This window comes from Pyrgilauda ruficollis, unplaced genomic scaffold, assembly GCF_017590135.1.
Source record: "Pyrgilauda ruficollis isolate IOZ18807 unplaced genomic scaffold, ASM1759013v1 scaffold59, whole genome shotgun sequence".
NCBI classification, from domain to species: domain Eukaryota; kingdom Metazoa; phylum Chordata; class Aves; order Passeriformes; family Passeridae; genus Pyrgilauda; species Pyrgilauda ruficollis.
This window is the reverse complement of record NW_024527599.1, coordinates 6635559-6641558: the sequence shown is the minus strand read 5'-3', so window position 1 is coordinate 6641558 and position 6000 is coordinate 6635559.

The following is a 6000-nucleotide window of genomic DNA, read 5'->3' as shown; positions in this document are numbered from 1 at the left end:
ACTCAGCCTGGCTGGGGAGGGGCACGATCCTTGCTGAAACTGGCTAATGCCTGTTCTACAAAAAAAAAAAAAAAACCCAGAAACAACTCTGGCTGCTATTTAATCTGCATACTTTTTACATTGATATCTTAAAGGCACTGTCTTACCAGGAAGTTCATGGAGATTTATCTCTTTCTGGCCTGTTAGAGGAAGCCTCTCCCCATCCCACCCTCCTCTCTGGTCATGAACTTTCTGCTCATCACAGCTGTGGTGGTACCTGCAGCTTACAAACCTTAAAGGGACAAGGCTGTTTGGATCTCCCCTCACTTTTACATAAGTCTTCTTACCCCAGGAAAGGGCAGCTGCTGTCTTTTAGTCATTATAAAAAAAAAATTCCTGCCTGTCTTGGCATCTGAGCTCTGTATTCCTGCTGAAGCAGCTGACCAAACACAAGCTCGCTCGTATATTTTGCAAAAAAATTTATGTTTCTCAGGTCAACAGGCACATTAAGCAATTATTTAAACTGAAAGGTACAGTAACAAATGGCAACAGTTCACCAGATAAGGACTCAAGGAGGTATTGCCATGCTTGACCCCAAATACCTGAGTTAGCATTCCTGGGCTCCTGCTTTACAACCAGTGGGGTTGGACAGATGCTTGCAGGGGCTGAATCAGAGGAGAGAGGAGCTTAAGTGCCACAAAATCCCTGTTCAAGGACCTCTCTCCCTTCAGCCTCTGAAGAGAACTCCTGCAGAGAGGAACCCCCTTGAAAACCCACCACATCCAAGTGGCCAAAGTGAAGTCAATACCCGTGAGAATCCCCCAAGTTCCATAACCCTGATAAAACTTCCTAGGTCTGTACATCAGGAAACTGTTGTTTCAAATACTGTGCCCACATTTGCTTCAAGGACCCAGATGCTGGCTCCTTTCTATGGCTCCAAAACTCTTGAGTTTGGAAAGGGGCTCCATAGCAGGGCAGGGCCCTCAGGTGCTGCAGCTGGACAGACAGCTCTGCACAGCACCAGCATCCCAGGAGTGTTCCTTCATCAGCTGGGAGCTCATGTCCTGGGTTCACAATCCCTGGGATTTGGAGATTTTCTGAAACAAGCCATGGGCTCCCCTCCAGGAATCCAAGTGGATTTACTCTTGCATTTAACCCAGCTGCACTGAAGTTGTTTTTTTGCCCATTCACAGTGGAAAGTCCTCTCTCCTTGGGCATTGTCACAGGCTGGCTCAGAGAGATATGGCTCGTGGACATCCTCCTGGTGACCAGCTGAATTCAAACAGACTGAGGAGGAAATGAGGTGAGGCCCAAAGGTGCAGAACTTTCTCTGTAGCTGCAGGCAGGTTAAAGACCAGTGCCCCTGAGTACAGTTAAAGCATGTCCAATGTGAATTATCATTGATAAAATCATTTCAAGATGACAAGGGAGAAGGAAAAGGAGGAGGATGAGACTATCCTAGGGTCAAATACTGTTCTATATTAACATTTTGAAAGGTGAGACAGAGAACATACAAAAATTTCGGATGGTGGGCTATAAGCTAAGGCAGTTTATGTGGAGTTTGGAGGATTGGGATAGAATTCAGAACAGCTTTAAATTAAAGGTGAAAGAAAGCTAATGAGAAGGAATTAATGATCAGTGCAGGTTGTTACATGTTAGAAGAAAGTAAAATCCAAGGAGTAATGGTCAGTAATTGGTCAGGGTGGAGCTGCTTAGGGGGGATCTGGGGTTCAAAGTGCAGCACAGATGGATCAGGTGTCACCCCAGAGCAAGGGCAGTGTCCCCTGGGCTGTGCTAACAGTGCTGACACGTGTTACATCAGCATCTCAGGGGTTTGCAGTGGGAAGGCACCACAGGGGATTGTCCAGACCAAACCTCCTGCTCAGAGCAGCACCAGGATTCCCAGGGCCAAATCCAGCTGGGTTTGGGATATCTCCAGCAATATTTGGGAGCTCCACAACCTATCTGGCCAAGCTGTTCTGATATCTGATCACGTTCACAGTCCAAGAGTTTAAAGGGGCTTTCCTTATTCCAGCATGTCCATTGCCTCTCATCCTGTGCATGGACACTGCTGGGAAGAACATGGATTTGTTGCACTCAGTCCCATCACCCAGATCATTGATGAAAATGTTAAATGCTCTTGGCATTGTTTTCAAATAGAAAAAGGAGGCTCCAGACAATCTACACCTCGTTAACATTCGTGAAAATTCAAGGTACGTCCTCAGATAACCCCTGCTGGCACCTTACCAAGGTAACAGAGGCAGAGGGAATCAGATCTGAGGAACTTTCTGGGATAGAGAGAAGAAGCTACAGGGGGATCAGAAACAAGCAGTTATTAAGGAAGAGAGGTCTGGAATAAACTTCTACCCACATTGCCTAGATACATTCATAACCTTCAGTGCTGCTGAATCACAGAGGGGGGGATTGGTTTGTTTGGCTTTTTACAGACAACCAACCTCTGAAATAATTATTCCAATCTTGCTGGTGCTGGAATTTTGTGTCCAAGTTGGCATACAATGTTTAAAAACAAAATATGCACAAGGTAATCCTAAAGAGAGCAAGAAAAATTAGGAGTGGAGAAAAGATTACTGGGAGGAAAAGTTGAAAAAAGGATATTGAAAAAAGAAAACTAAACAGGCTTCCACTGTGCTAACGTCATTACAGAGAGGATGCAAAGGATGAAATTGGCTTAATTTGCAGACAGAAAGATTTAGGTTAGGGGGAAAAAATGCATAAATCTAAGGTTAGCTTTGGACTTGAGGCTACCTACAAAGTTTAGACAGGTCAGACAAACGTTTGTAACAACAATCCTGCCTCTAAGCAGAACAACAGACTGAGGGAACTCATGAGAATCTTTCTCTGCAGTCTATTTCAAAGGCTGCTTTCCCCTTTCACAAGGTTTCAGAAAGGTTTATGGGATTAAACTTGCAAGAGTTAATAAAATACATTATCAATTCTACCCTGCTTCTTTGTTTTTTCCCATCCAAATAGTAATTGTTTGTGAAAGGGCTGACACTGAAGAGCAACTGCCAGGGTTCATGCAAGTTCATTTCCCATCTGATTGTTTTAATGATGCTTGGTGAAAATCTGTTTTGTGGAATTAATCGGAGCTCTTTGTTCCCTTCGGTTATTTGAATCTGCATCCAAACCCCATGAGCACAGCCCTATGTCTCCCAATGAAAGTGGGGATTGAAATGAAATCGGGGTTGATACAGGCTTTTTTTGAATTTTGAATATTTTCATGATGCTTATATGAACATTTGTCCTTTCCCTTTATGGAAGAGGGAGCATGACAACCCCAAATTTTCTTGCATGATGGTCCAAAGGTCCAAGGTACAACCAAGTTGGTGGCATAGCCCAATCCAAAGATCTCCTCAAGCATTCTGCAACAGGCTCCTCAACTACACTGCCCTTGAAGTGCCATAATTCTGGGGTAACAGACAGAAAAAAAAAAGTAAGAAACGGGTTTTGAACCAAGATAAAAGTGCAGCAACAAGGAAGGAGCAGAACTGCAAAAAGCCTGAAGGCACACAGGGTCAGATGGAACCCGGGGCTTTGCACAGCCACAAACCACTTCAGAGGGTCTGCAGAGCTCTGGTGGTTGGGAGCACCCTGGTGGTGCTTCACTGTTTGGTGCTGCAGGGCATCACAGCTGCACCCTGGTTTGGTCCCACCAGGAGCCAAAGGGAATTTGGACTGAATTCCAAGCACAGCCTTTGGTTTAGCTTCCTCCAAAAAAGTTACCCAGGTTGCTCAAGGTAAGTAAGAGCAATCAAGTGATTTGCTTCAAAATTGCAATCCAAACTAAGCCTCTCCTCATGGTAAAGCCTGGCTTAACCTAATCCACGTTCAGGTGGTCCTGCTTTCCATCCTCCCCACAGCTCCCTGCTCCTGCCCCATCTGCAGGCGTGAGGGAGTCTGCAGCAGGGCAAGGTAAAGTGACCTCAGCAAGATCCAAACAGGGCAGAACTAAAGAGGGAGGGATGTCAGCTCCCAGAGTCTAGAAAGGGAATTTAGGGAGCAAAGAGGTTTCTTCTCAGTCAGCACCTGCTGTGTGTGTTTGAGCCCTAGTGCTGACTGCAGGGAGGGAGGGGGTGCAGCCAGGGGAAGGGGAGAATGTGGAACTGCTCAGACCAGACTCCCATCAGCCTGAGAAGTCACAGAAGCTGCGCTGGAAGAAGTCATGCAACAGTTACAGATGAAAAAGGACTCATCAAAAACTGTGCTTTGATGGAAAAGTGTGACCTCATCTTTCAAGAGCATTATCCTCCAAGTTTTTGCCTACCAGCTTGCATGAGGAAAAGTAAATCTCTCTAGATTGAAGGCCAAAGGTAAGCCTGAGTGCTGTTTCATCTCGTCTTCAGCCTCATTCTGAAATCTTCACACACTGTAAAAACCATAAGCACTGTCTGACATCTGATGCCTGAGTGACTTCAGCTCAGTACCCACTTGGTGGAGAATGTGATTTTGTGAGGCTTATGCAAGGTAGCATGACACTTTGTACATGTGTTTGTGCCACAAAAGAGCATTTTACAGACCCACCTGTCAAAAAATTTCCATATTGGGTCTGCAAATGAAACATCCATCCCCATGAGCAGCTCAGTTCTTTGCTGAGAGGAGCTGTCACTTGCTTGGATCTGCAGAAGAGCCTAAAGCAGAAGCCCATACATAAATCACCTTTTTGATTGTGCCAACAGAAAATCCTCAATCTCCATGCACTCCCACTGCCAATCTACAACCCCATCCCATGGACAGTGGTCACAAACTGTGAGGAAAAACATTCTGGGGAGAAAAAACAGTTGTAAAAGCTGGGCTTGTCCAGGAAAGCTCAGGAGGTGGAAGGACAGGTCGTGTGGACTCTTGCATTGCAAGAAGATTTCTGAGTCACCAAAGCCCAGTGAGGCTGCTCATTGTGTTGGGAGGGAGAGCCCTGGGTGACAGGAACAGGTGCCAGAAGTGCTAAAGCCTTCTCCACATCTTCAGCAAGATTCCTGCAGGAAAGGAGTGAATTTTGCCCCAGCTGTGTCCACTGATATATTTAAAAGAGATAATTCCTACTGGATACAATTGGGAACCAACTTGTTGTACTGGAAAAACAGTGCTGGTGCAGGAATGTTCACACAGCTCCTGCACACAGGGGCAAGAGGAGGTTTATTTTATTAATCCTCTGTGTGCTAAGAGCCTTCTCACTCCAGTTGTTCTCTATTACTGAAGTGCAGAGTGCAGAATTTTGCTGGAACAACAGAAAATGCAGGTAGGGGTGAATGTCACATCCCTGAGTCACACAGATGTTAGAGCTTTCTCATGGAATTTCTGCCCCTCTTGATGAGGGCAGAATTCAGCACATTGCCCTCAAGTTCTCTTCCTACAAAGCTTAAGAAGATGGAAACAGAAAATAAGTGGCTTGTTTCTTCCTCTCAGTGTCTGTGGGACTGTGGCTCCAGCAGCACTGATGCACAAGGAAAGCATTTTCATGAGCTGTTAAAACAGCAGAAGCTTGTTTTCCTTTGGCTGCAGCATCCTTCTGCCTCCCACGCAGGAAGTGTTCATGCAATATTCCACATAGGCAGAATATGTCCCGTTCCTAGAAGTCTAAATACAAGAAACTGTAGCCCATTTAAAAACCAGGCTGCTCTTGGATTAGAAAAGTGAGAGGTAATCTGCTTTCATGGGCTGCAGTTCCCAAATTGTTCTCTTTGTCCCTAGACTCGATGATCTTTGGCCAAACATGTCCCTGGTGTGTGTGTCTCACCTGAAACCCAAAGGTGATGGCCAAAGGTGACAGACCAGGTGTTACTGTTGTGTCATGGACAACCTCCTCCACATAATAAAGACGTCTCTGAAGGAGGAAATTAATTATTCCTGCATTCTCAGTGCACCCAGGTGAACTTCACTATGAGAAAAACAGCCAATATTCCACTATTTCTGCTCTTTTGCACCAAAGCAAATGAGTCAAATGGTTTCAGGAACTGGCCACATCACTGAGATGGAAAGGGCATATTGCATATTCACAAGAACTTA